This window comes from Lynx canadensis, chromosome B1 (assembly GCF_007474595.2).
Source record: "Lynx canadensis isolate LIC74 chromosome B1, mLynCan4.pri.v2, whole genome shotgun sequence".
Taxonomy (NCBI): Eukaryota; Metazoa; Chordata; class Mammalia; order Carnivora; family Felidae; genus Lynx; species Lynx canadensis.
The window spans coordinates 175,965,332-175,978,609 of record NC_044306.2 but is presented as its reverse complement, the minus strand read 5'-3'; the positions used below and the strand labels follow the sequence as shown (position 1 = coordinate 175,978,609).

The 13,278-nt window shown below is 42.8% G+C and overlaps 1 protein-coding gene across 1 annotated transcript in view; it reads right to left on the bottom strand.

Moving 5' to 3' along the window:
* Positions 1–13,278, bottom strand: part of ARAP2 (ArfGAP with RhoGAP domain, ankyrin repeat and PH domain 2) — a 216,413-nt gene that overhangs the window by 181,572 nt on the left and 21,563 nt on the right.

Genomic DNA, 13,278 nt, shown 5'->3' with positions numbered 1-13,278 from the left:
TAGCAGATGTACATAGGTTCATTTTACTCCCAAACAACATCATTAAATTTTTTTAAGTCCATTTATCTAGGTGCTGTTTCTGTGACTGTGTTCAGTTTGTGAAAATGTAGGATATGTGCACACTCCTGTATATTATGCTTCCACAAAAAGAAAAAAAAGTAGAGAACATGCATAACATATGCTGAAATAGTAAAATGAGACTCACCCAATCTAGGTCAATTTATCTGAACAAGTGTTAATGCGCTGTCTCTGAAAATCACATTTCAAAATAACTCTCCAAGAGACACCACTCAGACACTGCATGTCTTATCTGCCAAAAGGCCAAAAGCTATTGTCTCCACTATTTAAAAATATCGGCAAACACTGACACACACGTACACACAAAAAAGGGAAAGCACGTATTATCCTCAGACAGCACTGTGGATGCAGAGAAAGAAAAATACAAACAAGAGATACGAGGCAGGAAATGACTTTGACAATAAGGTATCCCTCTGCCACATTCAAAATGACAAAATGTCAGGGGAAAAAAAACAGTAGAAACCTAAACTTCAACACTTTATACAAAACTAAGTCTCAGATACACTACTCTTGCTCTACACAATTATTTTGTAAATAAATACATTCTCTCTCTTTTTTTTTTTTTTTTTTTTTTTTTTTTTGCACATCACAAATGGAAATGATTATTGCCAAACTGGGTAAACACCTTGATCTTGGACTTCCCCGACTCCTGAGCTGCGAAAATATAAACGTCTGTTTCTGTTAAGCCAAACAGTCTGTGGTATTTTGTTGCAGCAGCCCAAACTGACTAATACTCTCCTCTGTCCTCACTGCCCTTACCATGGTTCACACACTCATATCTCTTGCCTGGATTATGACAGTCTCTAAACAAATCCCTCAGCTCGGTCTTCATGTATCAGTGATCTACTGAAAACTCCAAATTTAGCATGTCCCTCCACATCCTCAACAGGATGAAGTCTAAGCTTATTCCCGTGTCCTACCACAGTCTGGTCTCAGTCTAATAATAACAATAATAGCAGCTACTATTGATGTAAACATCAATTATGTGCCAGATACCATGCCTCCTATTATTTACTGCAAGGTAGGTGTTCCTATGTACTAGCTCCAGCAATTTCAACCATGCCAAACATTCTACCAGCATCCCTTGCTCACTTTAGCTCATTATTGTTAATTATCATTCTTAAGGCAACAAACTGTTTAATAGCCCCATACCTTTGGCATATGCACCATCTGCTTGCAAATCTGAACATTTTGCACAATCCTATGCATGATTTAGAAGAATCTGAATAGGCAGGCAGGTATTATCTTCTCTGTGAAGGCTTCCTATCAACCTCTTAACCTCTTAAATGAATCCCTCCTTCCTTTATATACATCTATAACTAGGATCCTAGAACTTTGCAAAGCGCTTGGAACTTGTTTAAGTGATAGGAGAAGATAGTAGGCATAGAAGAAGTACTTGAGAGGCCCATTTTGTTAGTTTCATGGTATGTTTGCATGTACGTTTTCTACACAAAGCCCTTGCCTTTCCTTGGAGTATACACAAACAGTTCCTGGGCGGCTGAATCGAGGATGAATACACCAAAAGTTCTACTCAAAACTACCTCCCTGCCATCATTCAACATGCTGAACATGAACTCAATTCCTTTTCAAGATGTGAAAGAGGCTCCCTCCCACAGGCCCTACCATCCTTTCTACACTTTGACAGCTCCATCCCTCAGTCACCAGGCTTTTTAACTGTCTGACTACTCAAGGGTGTTCCAGATCCTTCTTTCTTCTAGCCCATACACTTATCGGATGCAAAGAGATGGATGTGCACACCCTTAAACTGAGATCAAAGCTCTCCGCACTTTGACCTCCCCTTGGGCACACTGGCATGCATGCTGTGTTCTGGGTCAGTGGCTCTCCAAGGAACTGGTCTGTGGATCTTCTGTGCAGCAATGATGGCTGATAACAGGCTCAGAAATTTGTACTTGGGATGAGAGGGATGTGCAACAAAATTTTACAGTTTTAAATTCTTCACATTCCCCAAATACACTTTACACCATCACACCTGAGCCTAAGCTCATCACTTTCCTCCCCTAAGGACAGATTATCCCTCCCAACCCCTTGCCCATCCATCTGGTGTCAAACTCAAACCCAACCTCCTCCACTTCCTAGCAGTGTAAATACGGCGCATGTCTGTGTGTTTGTTTCTTTACCCGGAAAATGGAAACACTCAAAGCTATGTCAGTGCTGGTCAAGATTAAGTGGTCAAACAGTGCTTAGTACAAGTTAAGTGCTTAGTAGACATATACTTCCATCACTATATTTATTTCCATGCCTGTCATCACTATCTCCCCACAGCTAAAACCTTTCCCATTATTTAAAGTCTAACTCAAATGTTGTCACAAGGTCTCTACTGAACAAGAAATAAACTCTCTTCTCTGTATTCCTACAGCATTTACTTCTTAGAGCATTAAATCATATTCCACTTATTCCATAGTAACCTACAGAAGTGGGATAGTTTAGCAGTGCAAAACGAAGATTTGGGAGCTGAACAGCCTTGGTCAAATCCCAATTCTTCCACTTACTAGTTCTATAAGCTTGGACAAGCATTTAACCTTACTGGGCCTCAGTTCACCCTCATCAGGAAAACAGGAGTAACAAGACCTTATTTCACAGGGCTGTTGTGAAGCACTTAGAATACTAACTGCACACAAGGAATGTTAAGTGTTTGCCATTATAATTATTTTTTATTATCCCATAATAAACTAATAACTTTGCCAAAATGATGACCAGTCCATATAAGTTGCCCAATAAATGCCAGTCAAATTATTTATTTAGAAACACAGTGCATGATGTATATGTGCTACATGTCTAGAGAATGCAAAATTGCTGGCACTACACATGTGCTTGTACATTTTTCCATCCTATCCTGACCAATTTTCAAGAAGTAAAAGGGGAATAACATTTACAAGTACCCGTCCCATGCCTGGCTTGGAGATCACTTAATAATGCATTATGTTATCATCTTATTGAGCTCAACCTTAAAACTCTGTCCTGCATAAACTACTTCTCACCGCCTCTGCTCACAGCCTAGTCCAGGCCACTATCTTGTCCATCTCAGACCACTACAATCGCTTCCTGATTCATAGACCTGATTCTGTCCTGCCCCCCCCACCTCCCGTACACACACAGTATAGTCTCATACAGCAGTCAGAAAGATTCATTTTATAACAAAAGTCATAACACATCACTCCCTGTGAGACTCTCCAACTTCATATCCCCTGGCTGTCCATTCCATCATTCATTTGCCACCAAGTTGGCCTCAGTTTTATCCCCACGTCATGAGCTCACTTCTCACCCTTGTATCTCTTTCAAATCTGCTTCCCCAACTCATGGCTCCCTCCATCACTTTGGTTGGTCTCTGCTCAAATGTGGCCACTTCAGAGAAGCCTTCCCTACTCTCCCTCTGCTACTCCCTACTTTTACTCTGTTTGATGGCTTTGTTACTACCTGGTATCTGTGGACAGAGAAGGCAGAGATCTTGTGTACTGTTCACTGCTCTAGCCTTTGAACACCATCTGGCACATAGCATGTATTCAATAAAAAGACTTTTTCACAGCTTTGAGAGTATTTAATATGGAAAGCATAGGGGTGCCTGGGTGGCTCAGGCTGTTAAGCTTCCTACTTTGGCTCAGGTCATGATCTCATGGTCTGTGAGTTCAAGCCCCACATCGGGCTCTCTGATGTCAGCACAGAGCCTACTTTGGATCCTCTATTCCCCCTCTCTCTCTGCCTCTCCTCTGCTCATTGTTTCGCCTTCTCTCTCTCTCAAAAACAAATAAATAAAATTAAAAAATAAATAAAATGGAAAGTGTAAAATACATACAGTTTTAACGTTTGTCTATATAGGTCAGCAAACTTGTCAGAAACAGAGACAAGATTCAAATACAGAATCCTCCAATCCATAGGAATGGGGGGGGGGGTGGGTAGAAAGTTAGCTGGAAGCATTCTAAACCACCTGTGGAATAGCCTTCCCTCTCCTGAAGCCTCAAGTAAGGTAAACCCCCCAGTGAGCTCTTCCCCATCACCCACCACCAGGGGAGCTTTGTCATACCCTCCCCCCAACTGAGCAAAGAAAGAAAAAAATTGAAAACCATGGGTCACTTCATGAATCCATGAAGTCATTAAAGTATTCAGTGCTGGTACTTGCCTGATTCTAATATCTTATGGGAGAAAAAAAGTACCATACAAATGAATGTTGTCATAACTTTAAAGTTCACCTTCTTAAAATCAGAAACATAACATTAGAATGTTTAGAAAGTGCAACTGTGTCAAAACAGGCTTAATAATCACAGAATCACAAGACTGAAAATATCTACCAAATAAAGAGAAACTAGGTTACCACACGAATAATGAAACTTTTCAAAGTTATCAATACGAATCTTACTGATTTGAAGAACAATGAGAGTTTACTGTATCCCAGAACAGTGGTTCCCAATGGAGTGAAACTATCCCACAGGGGGAAACCCAGAAATGTGTGAAAAAAGATTCTTTTGCCTGTCATGATGTTTGAGTGGCACCAGTTGATAGTAAAGTTGATTTATGACACCCTGAAATGATACCCAAGGTAGAAACCTCCTGTACACTTTTTGCTCTTCTAAATCTCTACCACTAATCAGTTACCCCCATAGGATGCCTGGCACTACAGATGATAAGAGAACTGTCCCTGACTTCAAGTTGAGAATAAACGTATTGCGGAGAAACAGCTAATCCCTTAAGGGAGTTCCACATGGGTATCATGCTGAACAAGTTAGTGTGGGACACAGGTCTTAACTGAATTCTACCTGTGCCTCAGTACACACTACAATCACAAGAAATATGTACCATGGTGTTTGCATATCAAGGAAACTCTTGTTTAATACTGAGATATTCACTCCAAGGATTCATAAAGATGATATATTCCACTTTGGTCCCCACAATCATGCAGAAGAGGAAGTACTTTAGAGAAAATCTGCTTGTTGTCACATTACTCCATCCCATGGTACAGAAGAGACTGCAAAGGGTCAGGAGTCAAGAATCCTAACTTGTTTTTCCAGCCTGAGTGCTTAGCTGCCAAAATACTATCAAATCGGTCATTCAGCACCCCACTCCCCTACCACCCGTTCACATATCTTAGCTTGTGGCAACACTACCCCCATTAAATCCCACACAGGAAGCCTAGCTCCGTCAACCTGGCCATCTCTCTGGATTGTGGTCACCCGCAGGCCCTGACCTTCACTGACACGTTCTCTGCCTTGAAGGCTACTACTCCCCACACATCAAACACAGCCATTGTCTTTCATTCTCCCTCAGGCTTATACTGCTAATAATAATGGCCAATATTTGCGGATGTTTACACACCATCTACTTAGGATCTACAACTAACCCTCACAACTGCCTTGGAAGGAAAGCCCCACACCCAAAGCCACAGCACGGATAAAGAGTGAATAAATTCCAGAATTCTCAGGGTCTGACTCTACAACCTGTGCTCTTAACCATGATGCCCCCTAAGAGCTAGAAAATGGATTTAACAAAAGAGTGGTATCAAGCACTTCAGATTTTTTCCCCTCCTTTGACTCTCCTATGCATAAGCACCTATGGTCACTACGGAAATTCTGTTTCAAAACACCATGTCTTGCAAGCTCAAGTCTTATATACCTTTTCAGTTTGATTGTGGGTATATGTGTCCATGAAAGTAGCTAAAAAAGAAAGCCTACATTCATTCACTTCTACTTGTGTGGGATTTAAGACAAAGTGACAAATTAGGGGAAAAGATCTTTGAAATTACTATGTGAAGCAAAAGTAACATAAAATTGCTTATTAAAACTTATTTTGCATCTATCATTGCAGAAAGACAGCCACTGTGGCGCTATATAATAAAACAGTAGGAAGCCAAAATCAGATAATCAAATATAGCCAAAGTAAGTAGTCACCACCCACGAGAACAGTCAATGGTGGACAAAAACAAAAATGCAGCTTGACTAGAATAGAAAGTACTGAAGTACTGTCCCAGAAGTTTTAAAGGTTTAACTTTAAATGTGATGCCAAAGGAGGTAAGGAGTGGAAGCAACCCAAATGTTCCCTGATGGATAACCACATGTAGAGTACACATACAACTGAATACTATGAAGCCTTCAAAAGGAAGGAAATTCTGCAATGTGCTATAATATGGACAAACCTTGAGGACTTTTTGCTGAGTGAAATAAGGCAGTCACAAAAAGATAGATACTGCATGATTCCACCTCTGTGAGGTATCTAAAGTACTCCAATTCGTAGAAAGGGCCGGCGGAGGGGGGGCGGGTGTCTCGTGGGTGTGCAGTTTCAGTTCTACAAGATGAAAAAGTTCTGGAAGTCTACTTCACAACAACGTAGATCTACTTACTACCCAACTATACCCCGTGAAATAGTAAAGATGGCAAATTTTATGCTGCATGTTTTATTTTGTTTTTACCACAATAAGGAGCTAGGGAGACAGACTAGAAGGTTTGGGCCAGCTTCCTTTTATTCAAACTGAATTCCCTGTACACATTTAGAGCTCTTTTCTTTCCTTTAGAGGCCAGTTCAGGTCTTACACTATCTACCACCACATCCGTGAGCTTTCCCTACCTATTCCATCCCCTCTTCCACCAGGCAGTGGTACAGAGAGGACAGTGAACAGAGGACACAGCACAGGGATTACCGGTGATCCCAGCTCCGCCATGCGCTAGCTGCAAGACCTTAGGGAAGTTCCTTTATTTTTCTGAGCCTCACCACCGTCAGGACAATAGTGCCTACCTCACAGAGCTGTTTTGAGGATGAAATGAGTAACTATGCATAAAGATCTTGTAACAGTCCCTGGCAAGCAATAAACATTTAATTAGTGTCTGCTGGATGGAAAGTAACTGAGGTTTGAGCTGAAAATAGCCAGAGCTTGGGCAAAAGCATTCTGCAGCTTGGATCAAGGAGAAAGAATTGTGTAAGTTGCATTTTGATTATTTTATTTACTGTGCAATCTCAAAAGTACAACTCTTTCAAAATCTAGAACTTAGGATTCATTTCCACATTCAGCGAAGGCTAGAAGTGATAGTTCACTTCCTTATCACAAGAAGTTACCAATAGGTTCCATAATACCTAGGTTTAGGTGTTTTCGGTAATAATCTCAATAGTTATGTACTTGATAATGTTCTTGGCTTCAGTCTTTCTCTTTCAAGCTATCCACCTAGATTTTAACTGGCTAATGTCTGAAACTTGTTGTCAGTTCTAATTCACAGATCTTTAAAGGAGAGCCATAATTCTTCAACAACCAGAAAGGTTTCATCGTGCTGAGTTCGTACAAGAGCAGAAGTGGGGACAGTGAAAAGCAGTAAGCCAAAGCCTGCATCATGGCGGAGGAGCCCTACCTGTGTGCCCCTAGCTGGGCACCTGCTTCTGCCCAGTGCCAGCTCCCTGCTACCCCTCTACAACCAGCGACATTTAGCTGAAAGAAGAATGAGACCACTTCGATCTCTTGATAAGAACATGGGCACATATTCTTCAGGATTCTGTTCCATTTCATGCTGCCCTGAGCATTGTTTTAATTTAGTCAGGTCAAAACTAGTAGGATATTACAGATCAATAGAAAGATTTTTAAAAATTTACCCTTATGCTATGTGTACTTTATCATACATATGTTTAATTCTAAATTTTTAGTATAAACTTAAACCCCACCATTGCTCTGAATTTGAGTTGCATTGTTAAACTAACAACCAGATGTTTCAAAATAGCCTACTGTGAACGTCTCTTCTCTCTGCATTTATAAATAGTCCCCTGACCTCTTTTCCAGCTGAATTTGGGAGCTCACTCCTATTGGTTCTCTTACTGTCAAAGTCTCTTTTTCTTAAGAAGAGAGGATATCTCGGGGCGCTTGGGTGGCGCAGTCGGTTAAGCGTCCGACTTCAGCCAGGTCACGATCTCGCGGTCCGTGAGTTCGAGCCCCGCGTCAGGCTCTGGGCTGATGGCTCAGAGCCTGGAGCCTGTTTCCGATTCTGTGTCTCCCTCTCTCTCTGCCCCTCCCCCGTTCATGCTCTGTCTCTCTCTGTCCCAAAAAAAATAAATAAACGTTGAAAAAAAAAAAATTTTAAAAAAAAAAAAAGAAGAGAGGATATCTCAGCAAATGTCTTCCAACTTACTGACTCATTTATTTACATTTATTCATTCAATAAATATTTGAGGAAAACTAACTACTCTCTCCAAGAGTAATAACAGTGGGAAATATTTGCAGTTCAAGATTACAGCAACCATTCTCCCATTTGCGAGCAGCATTAAGTGCCATAAAGAAAGTGAAGATGCAATGTCTTCTCTCAAAGAGTTTAAAAGTCTTATGATTAGACAGAACTAAACAAAATAAAATAGCACACATACAATCATTACTTTACCACTCTGGTAAGTGCCAGTAAAGAAGAAATATCGAAAATGGAATGCTGAGGTACCCCCCCGAAAAGTGCATAAATAATAATAAAAAAATCTAATTTTGTGACTTTGACTTTCACATGGTTTACATTTTAAATATTGCTTTACTATTAATTACATAGAGAAGTAGAACCATCATCTTTCATGAGTGCTAGGGAACTCTAAAAATCTCAAATTAATTCCAGGAAGGCAAGTGAAATATGCAGCCATTCACAGCTCTGAGGAAGGAGTGATCAGTGAAGGGGCTAAGAGGGGAATCTCAAGTAGGAAGAAATGGGGATGGCAACAGCCTATCTGAAGCAGAAGATATGCCATAAAGGGGGCACGGAGGGAGAGGTCTTCAGGTTATAACAGCAAGGAGATGAGAACAGCTGGACCTAAGGTTCAAGAAGTAATAAAAGGTGATGCCAGAAAAGGAAGCTGGAGTTGGCTATGACCTTGAATAGCAGGCTAAGCATTCTGAACTTTATCAAGATACTAGGAAAGAGACTCAGCAATGACTGTTACCATCCCCGCCCCCCAGGAGCCCAAGACACTTTATAATCAGCACACAGATCCCACTTCTCTTCTGCTCTTCCCTGATCATCTCTCCAACTTCAAATTGATTAACGATGTTTCCGTTTCCTAAAGCTATGTAATATAACCTGTATAGTCCTTTTATGCGTCCCATTTTTGTAAGAACCATGAGGGCATATTCACCATCTTATTAGTCCTTCCCTGAGTATCCCCTCACCTACACATCTACTCTGCATACAAATGGAATAAGATAGGAAAATAATTCTTCCCACCTCTTCACTGGTAGTTTTTACCGCTGAAACTGCTCAAAATGACTACTCCAACCCAGATCAGGATTCCTTTGTTTCCTCATAGTATGGGTAAAGACATATGTTTATTCTTATACTAGGAATGACCTTATAAATAGAATACAATTGACTTCAACAAAGTAAGTGAGTAAAATGGCTTAGCCATCACCATTGGCTTAATCTGGCCAATTAAAAAAAAAAAAAAAAAAAACCCTAAAATAACAAACTAGAGGGATCCAAGACTTCACAGAAAGGATTAAAAGGACATCTCATAGCCTCTAATCTCTCATCAATTCACGTTTGGTCAAAGCTAAGAAATATTTACAACATTAATAAAAAGTTCCCTACATAATTAATATTTTACAGAGAATTCCAAAAAGCCCTCAACTTAGCAAGTGCCAACACTGGATCCAATAAATGAGTCTATAAGTAAATGAGAAAAAAAAAAAACATATTAAAAGAAAGCTATGATAGCAACGACCATCATAATACTTGGCAATTTCATAACATCTTTCAGCAAACTTTCTCAAAGTTACAGGAAGGCGGGGTATTAAAAAAAAAAAAAAAAAAGTCTTGGATATCATGAAATCTATAACCCTGAGTCCTAGGGTTTTTAAAACTTCATAGTTTCATAGTATTAATGTAAACATTTCCAAGAAAATTGCAATTCATTGTAATCTGATTCCTGTACTTAGAGTAACTATCTATAGTTGAGTTGAAAAGGATTAATTGAATATTGGGGTCTTAAACTGCTAGAAACGTGTAGTAATATCAGATGATTAAGAATTTATCTTTAAATACACCAACAGCAAAATACATATTTTACACACACACTATCAGGTTTCCTTTCTTGGCAACCACTATAAAATCTGACAGGTTTACAGAAGACAGAAAAAATACAAACACATACACGCCCATGTAAATAAGTTTTAACAAGTCAACTGACTTACCCCCTAGGTGCATTTTAATTTAAATAAATCTCTGAGTACTAACAAACCAAATCTATATAAAATACTCTTGGTGTTAAGACCCACTTTGAATGAGTATCTGTTAAAAAATGCGTTTAAAAAGGGGCCAGGGAAACAAACACTTCCACTCTAGGTTCCAGCTTAGTTCCATGACCCATTTTACTTTTCTTTCTTTTTTAAACATTGTTAAACAGTGTAATGTCATGAGAATTTTCCCTCAACATTTCTCTTGTAAGTGCATGAAAGTCCTAACTACAAGTTTACAGGATTCTTTTTCCCTTAAAAAAGTTAGCTTCCTTTTTTAAAACAGCCCTAACTTCATCTTCCAATTACTTATGGGCAAAGTTCCACAAACTCATGTGGGTGTAGAGTGCTTAAGTGCGGGGGAAATCAATACTGAGCTTGTAAGTACAATACTATTATTGGTAATCACAGTGACATCCGATTAAATGTACTTTTAAAAATAGTTTCCTTCTCGATACGTTTTTTTTTTCTTTTTCTTTTTTTTTTTTTTTTTTTAACCAGAAGGCTCTATTCCACTGAGCGGCCTATTTCAAGGGCAACCTTGAAAAAAAAAAAAAAATTGTTCCTATCACTACACAAACCCGCAAAAGCCAAAAAATGTCATGATTCTACACAAACTTGCTTCTATTTTTCCTCTAATCATCAAAGGATAAAGTTCACAACATCATTTCACAAAGCATTCCCTCAAATCAAAAGAACTCCAGATCGCCAAAAGGAGGTGAGGAAAGTGTTTAAGAAAACAAGCCCGGGCGAACTTACTTTTTACTAAATGAGATGGCTCACCCATTCTCCCAAGAGACTTGTCTCCAAACTAAAATGAAAGATCAATCTAGTAAACTGACTGCCGACAGGTCCCGGTGTACGGTGTTGGGTTCAGGCAGGTGGAGGCCAAATGACTGTGATTAAAGTTAATTAACAAGCCGGTCGTCTCAAAGTGTATAACCAGCAGGGTGCGGGGGAAGCGCAGAGATCCGCGCAAACTCATTATCTCTGCCGAGTAAATAACTCGGTGCCTGAAACTCGCTAAAGGACAGCTTCTTTTTATCTCGGGGTGCGGGGTGCCGAAGGAGGAGTCTAGTTGTCGGTGCAGATTCTCACCCACCCGGACCAAATCACGTTAGCAAGGAGTTTTTGTATCACTTACCCGCTTCTGGTTTCCTTTTAGACGCCCACACGCGGGAGCGAAATCCAAGGGGCAGAAACCAGAGCCGAACACTTTGCGCTCTGGGAATTTACCCGGAAAGTGCCGAAAAGCCGCAGCCCAGCCTGAGACGGTCCCCCCCTGCCCCCCGCCCCGCCCAGCCCACCCGCGGCCCCCGGTACTCGCCTCGCGCGCGGGCAGCCCAGCTGGGAAAGCGAGGCGGACGGTGAAGCCTCGGCGCCGGCGTCTCTGCCCGCCCGGTTCGCTCGGTCCTCAGCCGTCGGTCCCAGGAGCGGGGCCTCCTCCGCCTCCCCGGTCCCCGCCGGCTGCCCGCACCGCGTCTGCTGCCGGGCGGCGGCCGCGCGGGCGGCGCTGTCACACGGGCTGGCGCGCCGCGGCCGCCGCACCTGGAGGCGGGGAGCGCGGGGAACGCGAGCCCGCGCGCAGCTCCGGAAGCGCTGCGGCCGCCGCCCGGCGCCCGCCCAGGTGCTCTCGCGCGCCGCGCCTCTGCCGCTTCCTCTCGGCCCGCGGGGGCGGGGAGCCGGCGCCCCGCGCGGGGGCAGCCGGCGCTCAGCGGCGGGGGCGGTCGAGCCGGCAGCCCTGGTTCCGCAGCATAGCTGGGCGGCTGACTCAGTTCGCCGAAGCCAGGCCGCGCCTGGCACCCTCGCCACCTGGCGCACCTTGGCCGCGAGGCTCCCGGGCCGGCGGGGCTGGGAAAGCTGCGAGGGCGCGTCCGGGAGCGGAGATCGGCGAGGGCAGTACCCTCCCCGGGGGCTGGGGGGGGGAGACGCGGGTGACCCTTCCCGGCCCCTGCTGACCCTTCTGGCCCCTGCTGGCCAGTGGGTTTCTCCGCGCGCTGATCGAGGGGTTCCTGTCAAATGGGCGGAACCTCTCCACCACTGATTGTTAGTCTTACTCTAAGTACTTTCCGTGTCACCTCAGCGTTTCCCAAACTGAAGACTCATCTAGGGCGCTGGTTTTCCCAGGCTGCTGCTTGGCAAAGTTGCATTCAGTGGGCCCGGGAATCTGTCTACCGAGCTCCGTTGCAGATTCGGCTGAGCCCATTCTATAGGCTTCTCCTTCAAATGGTGTCTGTGAGGAAGGGATTGGTGTCTTCGTTTAATAGTTGAGGAGTCGGAGAGGCAGAGCACCTTGGCCAAGACGACACAACTTTAAGGGGTGGAGGTGATTTTCAATTTAGACCCGAACTCTTAACCCTGAGGAATACAGCCCATTCCCTGATTTTCCAATTTCCCCCTTTCTTGTCTTTTTTCACTTGGGAGGGAGGGATGATCATGCCCCAGTCCTTCTGGTACCTGAGCTTGTTAGATCCTGGAAAGACACTGCCCCTTCGACTTGGGCCTTGGCACTCTCTTCTCGGAACTGACAATGTGGAGTCAGCAAAAGAAAAGGGGCTCTTCTGAAAAGAAATTTTAAAAATACCACCCAGTGTGCCTGTGCGTCCCCTAATACCGCAGAGTCAGTAAAATCCACTTGTTTGCCAGGGAGTTCAAAGGCCAAATCCTTTTTTTTTTTTTTTTTTTTTTTAATAAACATCTCTTCGCAGACTGTACCTGAAATGTTCTCCCTTGAAAGATGAAATGTCCTTATCTTTCCACTGTACCTGTTGATAGAAGTAAAGCAATTAGGGAAAGTGGTGAGCTTATTATCCAAACGAGATAATTGGTGAGGGCCAGCATGTAGGTGGCTTCCCAGGAGCTGGGGCTGGTGGCAGGCGTCATCCTCACCAAAATACCTCCCACCCAAAAGCACCTTCCTGCCTGGGAAGACTCTGTAACAGGCTCCAGAGACGCCAAATCTCCATGTCTTTTGAACTAAACACTTCATAGCAAGCCCTGTTTCCACCAGGAGA